Source organism: Myotis lucifugus, unplaced genomic scaffold (genome assembly GCF_000147115.1).
Source record: "Myotis lucifugus unplaced genomic scaffold, Myoluc2.0 scaffold_15, whole genome shotgun sequence".
Taxonomy (NCBI): Eukaryota; Metazoa; Chordata; class Mammalia; order Chiroptera; family Vespertilionidae; genus Myotis; species Myotis lucifugus.
The window spans coordinates 12,298,224-12,315,320 of NW_005871063.1; the positions used below are offsets into that span (position 1 = coordinate 12,298,224).

The following is a 17,097-nucleotide window of genomic DNA, read 5'->3' on the forward strand; positions in this document are numbered from 1 at the left end:
AAGATGACTAACCATATTTCTGGCACAAATAATGACCATTATTATCTTATTTCTATAAGTGTGTCTATTTTATTTTTAAACTTTGGTAAAAACAATTTGGAAAAATAGCATTCATAATAAACCATACTTCCATTTCTCTTGGTTATTTTTTTCAATTTTGAAAAACAGAACATGACATATGAATTGCAAAATTATAACTGATTATACTTACCCACCCACAAAGCAGAGGATATAAAATGCCAAATAAAATATTACAAAGGGTCCAAAGGTTATTAGAGAAAGGACAACGCCAAGGCTTCCCCATCCCCATATGGACAGACTGGTCTGAAATAAAGCAAAAAAAATAAAAGTTTTTAAAAATAAATATGAATTATAAAGGAACCAACAAAACTTTTATATAGTTTTAAATTTCTGCTTTTGTACATTTATAGTACTGTTTTAATTACTGTTAAAATATTTACTTTTGAAAGTGTTAAGTACAATGTTGGAAATTTATCTCCAAGAAATGATATACAAAACCTGAATGTAGGAAGAGATTTATTCATAGAACATCAGTAATGATTTTTTAAAATCTAGTGAAAATGTAAAGGTACAAAAATAGTTATACACATTGTTAAATAATATGCTGGGATGAGAAATGATAAAGTATTTATAAAAACATTTGTGTATTTATATATGCAAAAGCATATGTAAAATGTAGACTAAATTTGTGCTTATTTTCAATGCTTCATTTCAAAGCTAAGTTGAAATATAACTATAGTATAACTTATTTTTTAAATTAACATTTCCAGGTAAGAAATCTGTATCTCACTGAAAATTGTGCTATTTTCAATTCAAACTGTGTGTTGAAATTTGTAAAATTATAATCACTAAACTTCCAACTTCCACTTAGCAAAATTTATCATGAGCGCAACAAAACATCTCCAAAAATTATCCATAATTAAAAAAACAACAAAAAACCCTATTTCATTTAGAATCCAATAAAAATACTTTTGTTGAAGGCAAACTGGATTTTAGCAATTTAAGTCATTATGAATAAATACATGTATTCAATTCAACAAGTTATATCCATCTGCCTTGCACTGTGAGGTATACAGGGAAGCATTTGTCTCTTTCCATCAAGGAGCACAGAGAAGACTGTCTTATAGGAATGAAACAATTAGACACTGAACCAAAAGAAAATAATACAAAGCATTATAAGATGCTAAACTGAACAAAATTAATGACCAAAAAACTATGGAATAGACAGTAAGTGCTGTGAATTATGAGAGAAAGGACAGTTGTACTAGTATTTATTCATTTTCATTCATTCATTCACAATCATTGAATGCTTCCTATGTGCTGGGGAAACCAGTGCATAAAACATATCCTGGTAAGTCTACATTCAATAAGGGGAGAAAGATGAGCAGACCCTCATTAATTTTTTAAAAAGCAAAGCAACATTATTTACACGAGGTCTGACTGCTCTCATGCTCCTACTCTATATCCTACAGTAGTCTCCATGAGAATCTGGATGTAATTTCTTGCTACCTGGAACTACTTTGCAGTGATTACTTGGTTGCAGTCCAAGCACTGCCATTCGGTCTGAGCCTGGATATGTCCTAGACCTGCATCTCCCACCTCTGGGGTTAGATGGGAAAATTTTCCCAGAGGATTATAAGGTACCATCACATCAGTCATTGGCACTGAGTAATTTTGTAGCTGGAATTGGGCCCTGTATTGTGGTCTTGCAATTATTAGTCCATATGCAGCCAAAATGCCTAATCCAGAAGTCTGGTCTGTTAGAAAGGGAAACAGAAAGTGACCTCCTTTGTGCTACAGGAGTTCCAGAAAAGGGGAATCTGATTACCTTGTAGTGGGATCCCCTTGACAGTGTTTTTCAAAGCTTTTCTTACCAGTGTTTCTAAACATGTTGCACTTTCTTCACAGGCATATCATTTTGACGTGTTTTTCCCCCCAATCTTCTGGAAAAAGGGAATGGAGGCAGAAGTGGGTTGGGACAGTTCGGGCTCTGCCATCCTCCACTCTGGGTGTAGGATATATACATATCTTTTTAAGTTTACACACCAGAAAGGGAAAAAAGACAAATAAGTAAATAACTATATATTTCTATTAGATGGAGATAAGCATTATAGTGAAAAATAAAGCAACTTTATCTGGTTGATCTCTCAAAGATTAGATGATACATGAACAGAAATCTTAGACAGGATTTAAAGAGAATTTATAATATTGATTCTTCCTATTTTTCCATTTATGTCACTCAGTGTTTTGGTTTTTTGTTTTTGTTTTTTTTTTACTTTTTCTATATAGACTGGTACCACAGTACTGCCAGATGTCCAACTATGAGAAACAGATGCTATTTTCCAGGATTCACTCAAAGTCTTATCCATGGACTTCCCTGAAAAGAGTTCTTGTCAACTCTCAGGAAAGGAGAAATGAGACTATTCACCTACCTCCTTCAGTGAGACTTCATCTAATAGTAGCAATATTACTCTTTCTTTACAGTTAAGATTTATGCTTGCTAGTCCGTTTTTTCAAAATTAAACAACTAATTAAGGATAAATTTTGATATATTCAAAGGTTTTAAAAATAAAACCAAGCAAAGTGGCTATCTCTGGGGATAAAGGAAGAGCGCTTGCAATGGGAGGACAACACCTGGGGGCTTTTCAAATACTAATAGTATTCTGCTTCTTAACCAGGTGTTTGCTTTTTAACCAGTTAACTGCCATAGTATTTTGAACTTAATTAAAAAAGGTTCGCCGCTTGCATCTATAGACGCTTATGGTAGTTAACTGGTTAAACTACATAAATGTTCTGTTCTTCTATTTGAATCATATCTTCCACAATTAAAAAACTTATCAAAAAAGAACCACAATTAAGTTAATATGGGGAAGATTATTTAATGCAACAATTAGTTAATATGGAGATGCTCAACTGTCTAAAAATTCCCTTTCAGAATCTTATAAGTATGTTATGCACTTGAAAACAGTGGCACATTCACCGAAAACAAACTCTTATTCATTCGCTGAACAAATATTTGTAAATACCTACTATGGTAGTGATTTAACAGTAAACAAAACAGACATTACTGTCACATTTCTTTTAAATCTTGAGACAACCCTTTCCTTAAGTAAGTTTGAGAGAAATTTTCATATTCTAGAGACTAATAAAATTAAACAAATCCAATCAAGCAAGTTTGGTGCTCATTTGCTCAGGTAACCTGCTCATTGAAACATCAGAATAGGGAACTGTTCCAAAATAAGCTTTATGTTATTCTTAGTGTTCCCACCTATCTGTATATATAAAAGCCTAAGTGACTGTTACGACCGGTTTACCGGTCACTATGACGATGCACTGACCACCAGGGAACAGATGCTCAATGCAGGAGCTGCACCCTGCTTGTCAGTGCGCTCTCACAGCCAACCTCTCACGGTCCCTCCCCCCGGCCGACTGGTCTCGATTGGCCCCGATCACCGGCCAGGCCGAGGGACCCCACCCATGCATGAATTCGTGCACCAGCCGAATATATAGTATATCTAGTATATCTATACCAGGGGTCCTCAAAACTACGGCCCGCGGGCCACATGCAAATACAAATATTGTATTTGTTCCCGTTTTGTTTTTTTACTTCAAAATAAGATATGTGCAGTGTGCATAGGAATTGGTTCATAGTTTTTTTTTAAACTATAGTCCGGCCCTCCAATGGTCTGAGGGACAGTGAACTGGCCCCCTGTTTAAAAAGTTTGAGGACCCCTGATCTATACTAATAAAAGGGTAATATGCTAATTAGAGCAGACATCTTCCAGACGTCCATCTGGGCATCCATCTGGACAAAGGAGAGGCAGGCTGCAGCTCAGGCAGCCACGGCGGCTGTGAGGGCCTGGGCTCAGGCAGCCATGGTGGCCAGCAGTGGCAGCAGCAGCGGGGTTATGGGGGCAGCGGTGCCTTCCCCGATTGGCGAGGTCGCCTCCCGCAGAGGGAGGCCAGACTGCCGCTTAGGCCGGGGGCGAGGCAGAGGTGGTTAGGGGTGATCAGGCCGGCAGGGGAGCAAGTTAGGGGCAATCAGGCCGGCAAGGGGGCAAGTTAGGGGTGATCAGGCTGGCAGGGGGGCAACGTAGGGGCAAACTCTTTTCAGGCCCAAAGGGGGGCAAGTTAGGGGCAATACCTGCAGGATTGGGCCTAAACCCAGCCATGGGCAAACTTCGCCCCTCGGGCCGGATCCGGCCCATTTGAAATGAATAAAACTAAAAAAAAAAAAAAAAGAGCGTACCCTTTTATGTAATGATGTTTACTTTGAATTTATATTAGTTCACACAAACACTCCATCCATGCTTTTGTTCCGGCTCTCCGGTCCAGTTTAAGAACCCATTGTGGCCCTCGAGTCAAAAAGTTTGCCCACCCCTGGCCTAAACCGACAGTCGACATCCCCCGAGGGGTCCCAGATTGGAGAGGGTGCAGGCTGGGCTGAGGGACCCCCTACCCCCGTGCACGAATTTCATGCACCGGGCCTCTAGTATGTATATAACTGCCTGAAATTATAATCTTATTTGGTGAAATTAAGAAAAACATTTGCCTTGCCCCCAAGCATGTCAAACTCGTGGCCAGCAGGTGCATGCCTCATTTATTTAAATGCTTGCCTGGTTTGGCTCAGTAGATAAGAGTGTTGGCCTTCAGACTAAAGGGTCCTGGGTTCAATGCCAGTCAAGGGCACATGCCCGGTTGTGGGTTCAATCCCCAGTAAGGGGCATGCAGGAGGCAGCCTATCAATGATTCTCTCTCATCATTGATGTTTCTATCTATCTCTCCCTCTCCCTTCCTCTCTGAAATCAATAAAAATATATTTTAAAAAAAACATGTCTTGCCGAAACCGGTTTGGCTCAGTGGATAGAGCGTCGGCTTGCGGACTGGGGGGTCCCGGGTTCAATTCCGGTCGGGGGCGTGTGCCTGGGTTTCGGGCACATCCCCAGTGGGGGATGTGCAGGAGGCGGCTGATCGATGTTTCTCTCTCATCCATGTTTCGGACTCTCTGTCTCTCTCCCTTCCTCTCTGTGAAAAATCAATAAAATATATTTTTTTTAAAAAAATGTCTTAATACCATTTAAAAAGCTTAAGTTATAATTATTTCCTCAGATAATACAGGATAAAATTTAGGACAATTTGGTACTATATCAGAAACCTTTTACAAATTCAAACAGGTATTACTCCAGGAGCTGACTTAAAATGAAAGCCAAAAAAAAAACCAAAACAGGAATAAATCTACATTACAATGATTTACATTAAAGTAATTCTTGATAGATTACCATTTTCTTCTCTAAATATAATACTTAATACTGAAATATCCACACTGGCAGGTGTGCTAGATTCACTGACTACCCAACTGTGAGTTGGAAGAAACCTTCAACATCATCTAAGGCAGAAGTTCTCAAACTTTTAGGTTTTTAAATGCAGATTTTGCTCCAGGATGTCTAGGGTGGGGTCTGTGACTCTTCCATTCTAACAAGCTACCAGTACTGTTTAGAACTAAGGAAAACGACATACTTAAACTCTCCCCAAATCAACCTCTAGGTCTACAAAATTGTATTCACAATTCTGTACCCCAAAAAGCTATAAAAATTAAAATTGTACCAAGCATTCTACATATCTTATTCTCATTTACTTCTCAAAACTTAAGAAGAAATAAAGTTAGTATAGCATAGTGCTCAAAAAGTATGGACTCTGGAGTTAGAGTTATCAGAGTGCAAATCTCACCTTTGATATTTATTAGCCGTGTAGCCACTGTATGCCTTTATTTGCTCACCTCTGTCATGTGGTTGTGTGGGTAGTAAACGAGTCCATGATGCAATGATCAATGTTAGGCTAATTACTATTATTATTCCTAGCTTAACGAGAAATTAAGATACATACAAAAATGCAGGTCTTAACCCAGCTGTTAAAAGTAAGCTGGCCCTGGCTAGGTAAACCAGTTGATTTGAGTATTGTCTGGATGTGCCAAGGTTTCGGGTTTGATCTCCAGTCAGGGTACATACAAGAATCAACCAATGAATGCATAAAGGGGTAGAACAACAAATTGATGTCTGTCTCTCTCTCTCCCCCTCCCTCCCTTTGTCTCCCCAATGCTCTCTCCCTTACTCTCTCTCAGATAGATAGATATAGATAGATAGATAGATAGATAGATAGATAGATTTTTTTTAAAGCATCCTTTTGATATAGCCTAAATCCCCATGATCCATCATAGGCTTCATCTACTTGGTGTCAGAGCCTAGAAAAGTTACCTTTAGTTTCGTAATTCAAACACATGAAATAAGGCCACTGCATACAAATTTTAAAAAGTATAAGAGCTTTGCCCTGGCTGGTTTGGCTCAGTGGATAGAGCATCAGCAGACTGAAGGGTCCCACATTTGATTCCAGTCAAGGCAAGGGCACGTGCCTGGGTTGCGGGCTCGATCCCCAGTGGAGAGCATGCAGGAGGCAGCGGATCGATGATTCTCTCTCATAATTGATGTTTCTATCTCTCTCTCTTTCCCTTCCTCTCTGAAATCAATAAAAAATATTTGAAAAAAATAGCATATATTTGCTTAGTAAAAGCAGTGGGTTTTAATTACTAGTTAACAAGATATACTTTAATCATGCAAAAGTCTTATTTTCCACTTAGCATATAATTTTTATTTCTATATTAAGCTGTTACCAAATTTACTACTTTACTATTTATCTTATCCTGACCAAAAATATATTGAAAAATTTTTAATTCTTCATTCAAAGGTGATTTCAAAGCCTATTTGCATAACTAAGGTAGCTCTTGAAGACAGTATTATACTTCAAATAGCTTGCTTTAATTTTAAAAGAAAATTAAATTTGTTGTACATTGTTGAGTGATGTCTGATGTTCTTCTCATTTTCCAAGTTTATAAGTTCAAAAAAATTGAGTTACATGTCAAATTAATAAAATAAGTTAATCAATTTATTCTTAAAACAAATTTGAATCAGTTTAACAATTATAAATTTCTAGGCCCAGATACAGTTTATACTCTAATCTAGGCTGAGTGGTTTCATTGTGAAACTCATTTTGATTCTCTATGCATGAACTTTTAATCTATAAATAAATAAGAGAAATTTGCTTAGGTAATTTATAAGGTCCCTTTTCACTTTTCTAAATTTATAACAATTCTTATACACTAAAAAAAATGACACCTATCAGTCGTTGCTTAGAAATCTGAAACTGAATTAAAAATGTTCCTAAAAAGCATGTAGTGTAAAAGTAAAGAAATAGTAAAGGCTTTGTTAGGTACAGCAGTGTCAAACTCTCACAAGCAGTATGTCAGAGTGAGCAGAGCTATGCTATGCTAAACTGACCAAGCCTTGACACTCCAGTCTCTGCATGCTGGTGTCAAAACAGATGGGCCTCTAACCACTTCAGCCTGGAACTCTGGGCCTCTCCATGGGTCTTGAAGATCCAACCACCTTCACAATCAATCCAAATCCCTTAACAAAGAGAAGAGTACAAGGCTAGGACTTTCAATGAAGTTCAACCCATTAAGGTCTATCAACCACTATGGGATTGCTGAAACTATTTTCCAGGCTAATTCTGAACCCAATATGCCCTGTTATCTTTGGTCACCCCAAGAGCAAAATTTATTAGTCTTCTCCTGTACTCTAATCACTATACTGTTCTTGTTTTTCCTCCTCTAACTTTCCACTGTTTCCCTCTCTACCAAAGCTTCCCTCTAGGTTTACTCTGTTCCATAAAAAACAAACACATTAGTATCCTCAAATTTTTCAGTTTGCTTTAAGTAAAAGCTGCTTCTCCTGCAATCCTCTCAACTTCATGATGCAGGATCATAGTCCCAAATATAGCTCCCAGCCAGTTTCCTGTAAAAAGTCCTCCATGTGCAATTCCTACACAGTAGAACTACCTGGGAGCATTTTAAAATCCCACTGCCCAGGCTACACTCCATACAAAGTAAATCAGAATAGCTGGGGATGGGAACTAACCACTAGAATTCCCACTGTGCAGCAAAGTTAGAATGGAGCATTAGTAGTGTGTAAAGTTCTCCAGGTAATTCCAATATGCAGTCATTGTGTAAACCACTGATCTCCAAAGGACTCAAAACTCTTGACATGTGGCACAAAACATTCTTCTCTATCCCGAGTACTACATACCTTGAATTACTTGAACATATATAAGGGTAATACATCCAACAGTCTATTTATAATATCATAAAGCATTTCGCCTCCACCATCTTTCATGCAATTCCACTTTAGGCACTATAGACCACACTCTAACTTCATCACCACCTTATATTCTTTTGAATGAGAAGTTGGAAAATTAAAATATTTTTTCCCTGACCACAATCTTCCAGTTCTACATTAGTCACACCAACTGCCTCTATTTTTCATATACATTCACAGTTGTAGACACTAGATCAGGGGTGGGCAACCCCTGGCACGTGTGCCAAACATGGCACACCAGTAACTTTTGCTGGCACGAAAAACCCTCTCTTATAATCTTCCATTTACAATTTTTTTCTTAATATTGACTTTTTTATTTTTCAATAAATTTATTTCAGATAAATTCAGTGTAGGTGCATCTTAGATAAATAAATAATTTTACATAACAAGTTATCTTAAAGACCATAGACATGGATTGACGAGAGAGGGGAAGAGCAATTTCTATGCCTCTGTCTTAACTCTCCCTGCATTCCTAGATCCGACCAGTGTTTTGGTTTCATCCACATATGTTGGTGAATCTTTGTTCTCAGTGATGAAGTTTGTTAAGTCTCGTAACAGGAATAGCCTGACGGATGAAAGCAATAGCTCGTGCATATCTCTGAAGGTCACGAAATATAAACCTGATGTAAAATCTCTGTCATCAGTGATGCAGCAGCAAAAGTCCCACTGATAATATCAAATGGAGTCATAAAGTTTTCTGTCGGACTATCAGTGTACATGTATACATTAAAAAATAAATGTATTTTTCATCATATAATGTGTTTTTGTCGCTCGAATGAATTTTATTATTTCTTCAAGGTTCTTCACATACGTACACCTTAAGAGATATCAAGTAGGCGTAACATGTTCTCAAAAAATTAGGGTTGGCACGCAAAAGAATTTTGAGTCAGAGATTTTGTTGGTTTTGGCACGCACTCACAAAAAGGTTGCCCACCCCTGCACTAGATTCTTCTAATTTCTCCTTACTTTACCCACTTCTACTAGTATATTCACTTCCCTATTGAGACTGGACTCCATGGATTTCATCACTGCCAATATCCTCATTTATCACATTATATTGTAATTGCCTGTTTATTTTCCTGCATATACTATATGCCATAAGTCACATGAGGACATAAATTGTATATGCTTTGTTCAATGGTGTATTCTTAGTACCAAGTATAACATATGACACATACAGTAAGTATTATTGAATACACAGATCTTTGGAATCATCATCTAAATCATCGGTTCTCAACCTGTGGGTTGCCAACCTGTGGGTTGCGACCCCTTTGGGGGTCGAATGACCCTTTCACAGGGGTCACCTAAGACCATTGGAAAACACATATATAATTACATGTTGTTTTGTGATTAATCACTATGCTTTAATTATGTTCAATTTGTAACAATGAAAATACATCCTGCATATCAGATATTTACATTACGATTCATAACAGTAGCAAAATTACAGTTATGAAGTAGCAACAAAAATAATTTTATGGTTGGGGTTCACCACAACATGAGGAACTGTATTAAAGGGTCGCAGCAATAGGAAGGTTGAGAACCACTGATCTAAATCGATGTTATATAAATCGAGATTTTTTTTCCCAGTGATAATCTTCACCAGTTTATCTTCCTTTCTGATCATTAATTAATTGGCATCTTAACACTCAAGTTCCACATGCCCTTAGTCTGCGTCAAATCAACTCACTGAGCAACTACTATTCACAGGACAGAGGGATGGGGAGAAGAGTATGAAATATAATAAATAAAAACTATTGTAAAAGTTAAGTAAACAATTGAGAAACTTATCAAAGTAGGAAAAGCTAATTCATATCACTATCTTTAAGAGTAATTTTTTAAATTGAATGAAAATTCTCTCATATGTGTTTAAAAAAGAATGGTATGGAAGTACCCAGACTGTTTTTAAAATGTAGAAAGCAAATCATACTTTTACTTTTCACTAAATACACTTCTGCACTGATTTGCTTTTCAAGAAGCTTGTAATATTTTTAAGAAAAACTATTAAAAATACTTTATTATTTTTATGTATTTATTTTTAAATATATTTTTATTGATTTCAGAGAGGAAGGGAGAGGGAGAAATAGATAGAAACATCAATGAAGAGAGAAAATTATAGATAATCTGCCTCTTGCACGCCCCACACTGGGGTCAAGCCCACAATCCAGGCATGTGCCCTGACCAGGAATTGAACCATGACCTCCTGGTTGACACTCAACCAGTGAGCCACACCAGCTCGACTATTTTTTTTAAGATATATTTTTATTGATTTCAGAGAGAGTGGAAGGGGAAGGGACAGGGAGAGAGAGATAGAATCATGGGTGAGAGAAAAACATCCATAGGTTGCCTTCTGCATGCCCACCCTCCCTATTGGGGATCTAGCCTATAACCCTGGCATGTACCCTGACCAGTTACAAACCTGGGTTGCTAGCTCAATCCCCAGTAGGGGATGTGCAGGAGCAACCAACCAATGATTCTCTCTCATCATTGATGTTTCTATCTCTCTCCTAGGTACAGGTCATCGGAGTGGAAAGCCCCAGGTGCCTAGCAATGGATAATCAATTATAGAGTGGGACCTTGCCTCCTGGGTAACTTTTACTCCCCTAGCATATCCCTGGTCCTGAGGTTTGAACCCCCTGATCTTTCCTCCCTAGAGATAACATCTATGCCTCAGTTGTATTTCAGCTCCACGCCCAGATAAGCAACAATACCAGCCAAGGCTGACATCAGGACCAGCTCCACTGAATAATGTCCCCTCTGCCCTGGTGCCTGCCAATCAATCAGACCACAACCCTGAATGGACACACCTGGAAAACTGCTGAATATGTATTCTATTGAGACCTTCCCCTCGCACCTCCCCTAAAATTTCTGCTCTTAAAATCCTTAGGATGGAGGACCCAGTGCATTCCTTCTCTCTCCCGGAGTATGCCCTTGCTTTTCCCTTTCTTTTCCCACCCCTTCCCCCCTACGCACATTACCATTAGCTTCCTCACTCCCAAGCTCCAAGGGCCCTTCCTTTACTTCTAGCCTATACTAGGAATTACTTTTTCTACTTCTATAATTCACCAAATAAATGTTCTCTTACAGTTTGGGTCTGGACTTTGAATTCTTTCCTAGCCAGAACCCAAATACCTAGGTTGCTGAACCCAGGTTTGGTCTGACCCCCCACCAGTCAGACAACGGGTGCCATTCCCACCACCTACAACACTCTTACTCTGCTTTTACCAGGACTAGAATATTCCAACAGTTTAAGTGTTGAGCACTTAGGTACTATTAGCCAAGAAAAACCATCAGATGTTAGTAAGTAAAATAACACTGGATATAAAAATAGCTGATTTTATTAATAGTTGCAAACTGATTAAACACCCTGAGAAAAATTCTGAGAACAAAATGTCATCACAAACTCAAGAAGAGAAATCAAGAACAAATTCTAAACTACAATATTATGATTTAAAGAAATACTGGAGAACAAATAAGATCTTAAAATCAGACCTTTAGTTCCCAAAATTTATGTGATAACTAAAATGAGATGAAATTTTACTTCATACTTAACTCCTTCATTAAAATTGTACAACTTCAATCAGTTCTATAATTTCCAAGCCTGAAATTATAATAGTGAATCTAAAAGCCATTCTCCACACATGCATGTTGTCACACAACTCTAGCCTGAAAATAAAAGTCACAATACAAAGAATCACATACTCATGTGCCAAAGCACAGCCAGGCTAAAAATAGCCCCAGGGTTCCAGGAGCAAAGGAATTCAGGATTAAATAGAGTAACATCCAAGGAGTCTTTCAACAATGCAGGGCTAAGGTCAAAAGCAAAGCAGCATTCACCTTAGGGATTTCACAGAGGCATCAGAATAAAAAGGTCCCTCAGGAAACTGGAGAAACAGTGTAATAAGCCCACAACTGTGAATTATTCCACTTGATATATATGAGTCTCTGGAACGAATTTAAAGATGATTAGAACAATTTAATTTTCACAGTTGAACAGAGAAATTACTACTGAAGTTTTCCAGCTCACATTATTTCTAAATATGCAATGGGATTATGGATGTCGGTGAAATGACCTAATAATGCAACATTGAGAGGCATTTTAGTGGAGAGATTGTGGTAGCAGCTGCACTCCTTAAAAATGTGCCTCCAAATTTTCCAACTTGTTGAAATCCATGATCAAATTTTTACTCATACTTGCAACTTTCAAAATAGCATTAAAGGTTACAAACTGTTGCCCTGACTGGTTTGGCTCAGTGGATGGAGCGTCAGCCTGCGGACTGAAGGGTCCTGGGTTCGATTCCGGTCAAGGGCACACGCCCAGGTTGAGGGCTCGATCTCCAGTGGGGGACGTGCAGGAGGCAGCCACTCGATGATTCTCTCTCATCAGTGATATTTCTATCTCTCTCTCCCTCTCCCTTTCTCTCTGAAATCAATAAAAATATATTTTTTTAAAAAGGTTACAAACTGTGAAACATTCAACAAAGTGCCACAAAAATCAGCAATATTATTATAAACAAAGCTTTCAGTTTATCTAGTTTAGGAATACATTTTTAAGTGGTACACATGAAATCATAATAAAATTTAAACAGTACAAGATACAAGACAAAATCCAAGTTGCTCTTGCATTTATAATTGGTTATATAATAACATCAATCTAATCAGATTTTTTCCTATAGAAAAATTAAGAGAGACTTCCATTCTAACTAAAAGTTTGATATTCAACTTTTCTTTTCTGTCAATTTGTTTTTGTGTTTTGTGATCCCAAACACATTATTAAACCACAGTGCACTACTAAAAAATGTCTAAAGGACACTGATAATAAATAATCCCTGAAGGGTAATTAATGTGATAGTTTAAATTTACCATAGACAATGTTTGTCTTGGTAATTTTTCACTTTTACCTTAAATTTACTACAGAAAATACTCAACATTCATTCAACAGATATTGAGTGAGGACTACTAAGCATGCAACTCTGTTCCAGGCACTGGAAATACAACTTGTAAGCCCCATCTTCAGGAGTTAACATTCAAATTGGGAAGAAGTGAAAAATAAGCAAATAAATGAAAGGTGGGTCGGGACCAAGTATTACTTTCACCAGGAAAAATGGAATTCAGCTGGGTTTTTTCAGTAAAATTTGGTAGACCTGTTAAGATTTAAAAATCTTTTTAGGAAAAAAAATGATAAATTCACAGATTTTCTTCTCTGTTCTCACTTTTTCTTTCATGCCACACAGTGAATTGGGGCACATACAGACAGCAGAGGTGGGCTGACTCCAGTTTTAAGAAGAAGCTCATCTCAAAGCGGCCATCTCATCCAAACTGGTAGCTTTACCTGTAGTTATATAACTAATACAAGTAATTACCTTTTAATTACATTCTCCAACCTTTTCTTCCTCTTCATTTTTCACCTTTTAATTATGCTATTTGTTTTACTCTGAGAAAAGACCTCAACTCTTTAGTAGAATGATGGCCAAACTGGCACAATTTACCTGAGGGCAGGTTTTAGGTCTGACTCACCACTTCAGCAGCAGAACTTAGCATGTGCCTACCACACAGTAGGTGTGTTTGTGTTTGGTGAACAAATTAATGCACACAAATTAATGTCCAGTACAAGTCATAACCAAAGCCTTATAAAAATTATCCTGAACAACAGCTTCTCCTTTTAAGAATGGTACCGGGATTTTTAGGATTACCAGGACTGGTTAAAAATAAACGATTTCCTACAAATATTTCTCAATATATACACACAAATCATTGCCAACATTCAAATAAGTAACCTTCTACAAAATATTTTTTGGAATTTCCCTTTCAGAAATTCTTTGGCATCAGTTTACCAACCACACAATACACTACCCTCATTATTAGTTTGCAGGACATGCTCTCAGTCTATTTTTTTCCCCACTTCTTTTTGAAGTCTATTCCCTGCCTCCTGAGGTAGGCAGTTAGACAGACATGAGCAGAGCAAGGACCAATGGGCTAGGTACCGAAAGTCACTAGGGTGGAAAGCCCCAGGTGCCCAGTAAGGACTATCAATTGTAGGTGGGACCTCACCCCCAGGTGACTTTTCCTCCCCTAGCATATCATTGGACTTGTGGTTTGGATCCTCTGACCTTCCTTCGCTAGAGATAATATCTAGGCCTCGGTTGTATTTCAGGTCCAGGCCCAGATAAGCAACAAAACCAGCCAAGGCTGACCTCAGGACCCTGGTGCCGGCCAATCAATGAGTGGAGACCACAACCCTGAAAGGACACACCTGGAAAACTGCTGAATATTCTATTAGGATCTTCTCCTGGGACCGACCCTAAAATCTCCACCTTTCAAACCGTTAGGACAAGGACCCAGTGTGCTCTCCTTCCCTGGAATACACCAGTGCCTTTTTCTTTCCCTCTCCCTTTCCCCTTATCATTCCCCCACCCGCTTCCTGCCCCAGACAGGTTACCATTAGGTTCCTCACTCCCAAGCTCCAAGGGCCCATACTTTACCTCTATAACTTGATTCCTAAGCTCATTTTAGGAATTACTTCTATTGCCATTCCTGAGGCCTACAACACCTCCCCTGTAATTACACCAATGGTCAAGGCACACCTTTTTCCTGGGATCCATCCACAACTGAGAAGCTAGCAAGCCATAAAACTAGACAGAACCTAGGACTTGAATTCACAAGACATATAGAGAAAAACCTGATGTACTAACCACTGATATTTGTATAATGATTGACAGTTTACAAAGAATTATATACCCTATTTCATTTTATTTGATCTTCACAACAATGAGAGTGCAGCTTAGAAAGGTGTTATTATTATTCCAATTTTACACAGAAGGAAACTAAGGCTCAAAGTTCAAACAACTTCCCCAATGTCACATCATAAATAAGTGAAGTTGGGACTCATCCTTATAATGTTTAACATACAGATCATTTGTGTGTTACCTTCCTACTGTGGTAGGCAGCATATGTTGATAGATATAAGTATGCATTACTATGAATCCAGTTTATTTACTCAATTTCAACCACTTTTTAAAAAATGGTATGTTAAGAGCTGTCCACTTGCTTTAATTCAAAGTTCCCTCTCCTCACAACATTTTCTAGCTCTTAACATCCTTTGAATGCCAATGGACCTAAGGTTTTTTCCTTGTTGGGGGTGTGTGCGAGTGTGTGTGTGTGTGTGTGTGTGTGTGTGTGTGAGAGAGAGAGAGAGAGAGAGAGAGAGAGAGAGAGAGAGAGATTGTGTCCAAGTCCAGAGCCCCTTCCTTGATGAACAACTCTTCAAAACTCAGGATTTCCTAAAATAAAATACAAGAAATTCTGTAACTCTCCATGTTAGTCAGAGTTTGCCAAAACCAGTGTTAAACAACTTGTGCAACATAATACAAATTCTATCACCATCTTTGAAAGTAAATAACCTATCAAAAGCTCTGAGCTTCTCCAGACAAGAAATCTATTTAACTTCTTTCAGGCAAATATATTCCAAATTTATTTGAACCACAAAATTTTACCCCCTTAACAACTATTAAACTGGTACTTCTATAAGTGCTGCAGTTTAACCCTCATACAAGGACTTGCCTGTGGTTCCCTGTCTTTAGACCCATAAGAAAAATAAAATAAATAAAAGTGCTGCCGTTTATACCTTTTCCCATCTGTATCATATTTGTTAAGCACAAAATCAAGAATTAGTGCTAATATATAAAAATCACTAAATCTGATAGAAGTAGCACAAATATAAACCATTTTTATTTAACATTAACTAATGTCCCACATTTGCACACAACCCAAACCATTAAGTTTAAATAACTACAATTTTTATTCACTATTTTTAAAAGCACAAGGCAAGTGTCAATAGGTTGGTAATTGGTTTTTATGCAAAAACAACCTCCAGTGCATGAATACAAATTTAGCATGTTTTCCTACGTCTTCTATACCTTCATTCTCTGTAATAATAAATGCTCAGAATAACCCTAATAGCTTTTGAAACATTAAAACATAGTTTAGTGTGTTTAACAAAAACTCACTGATAAATATTTTATTATATTCAATGTTGTGAAAATTAGGATGAAACAAATTATCAGGTAAATATCCCATAGCTAACTAATTCTGATATGTGGAAGTTAACTCTTACTTTAAAAATGGGGATGAGGGGTTAGAAGGTGAGTGGGGATTAAACAAATAACTTTCAAGTATACTGTGACAAATTTTTTGTCAAATGTCATAGGAGTACCATTAAAAGTAAGAAGTCCTAACAGGGACAAAGACAGTAGGGGAGGAAATTTTAACAGACATTAAAAAAAAGGGGGGGGGCAGCAAGATGACGACCTTTTGGAGCTGTATTTTCAATTCACACTAATCTATCATATTTTTTTTAAATATATTTTATTGATTTTTTACAGAGAAGAAGGGAGAGGGATAGAGAGTTAGAAACATCAATGAGCGAGAAACATCGATTAGCTGCCTCCTGCACTCCCCCTACTGGGGATGTGCCCGCAGCCAAGGTACATGCCCTTGACCGGAATGGAACCTGGGACTCTTCAGTCAGCAGGCCAACGCTCTATCCACTGAGCCAAACCAGTTAGGGCTAATCTATCATATTTTCAAGTTTCAAAGTTCACTGTACATATTTGCTCAATTGACTAATTTTCTCTTTTAACTTAATAGCCCTTAATCGCTTGCATGGTTTCTCATTTCTGAAAAGGTTTCAAAGATCAATTTTGACAAAAAGCAAAACTGTGGTTTCATATAAATGTTTATCACTATGTTATTTGTCTACATACTTGGAATCCCCTCCTTGGTTAAAAAAAAAAACAACTAAAAATAGTAAACTGCTGATTATCAGCCACAAAAATTTAATGATGCATTCCATACTGAGCACAAAAACACCACA

General features: G+C 37.6%; 1 protein-coding gene across 2 annotated transcripts in view; it reads right to left on the reverse strand.

Annotated features, from left to right (window-relative positions):
* The window catches only part of SNX13 (sorting nexin 13), a 93,268-nt gene extending 81,185 nt beyond the window's left edge, over positions 1-12,083 (reverse strand). Inside the window, exons 1-2 of one of the 2 annotated variants that reach the window (XM_023750771.1) lie at positions 12,063-12,083; positions 212-324 (exon numbers count right to left, since the gene is read on the reverse strand). The gene's annotated coding sequence lies outside the window, so the exon portion shown is untranslated. Of the gene's footprint in view, positions 1-211; positions 325-12,062 lie in introns of those variants that run through there. The other variant, XM_023750772.1, reaches the window with a different exon arrangement.
* Between the last annotated feature and the right edge of the window lie 5,014 nt (positions 12,084-17,097).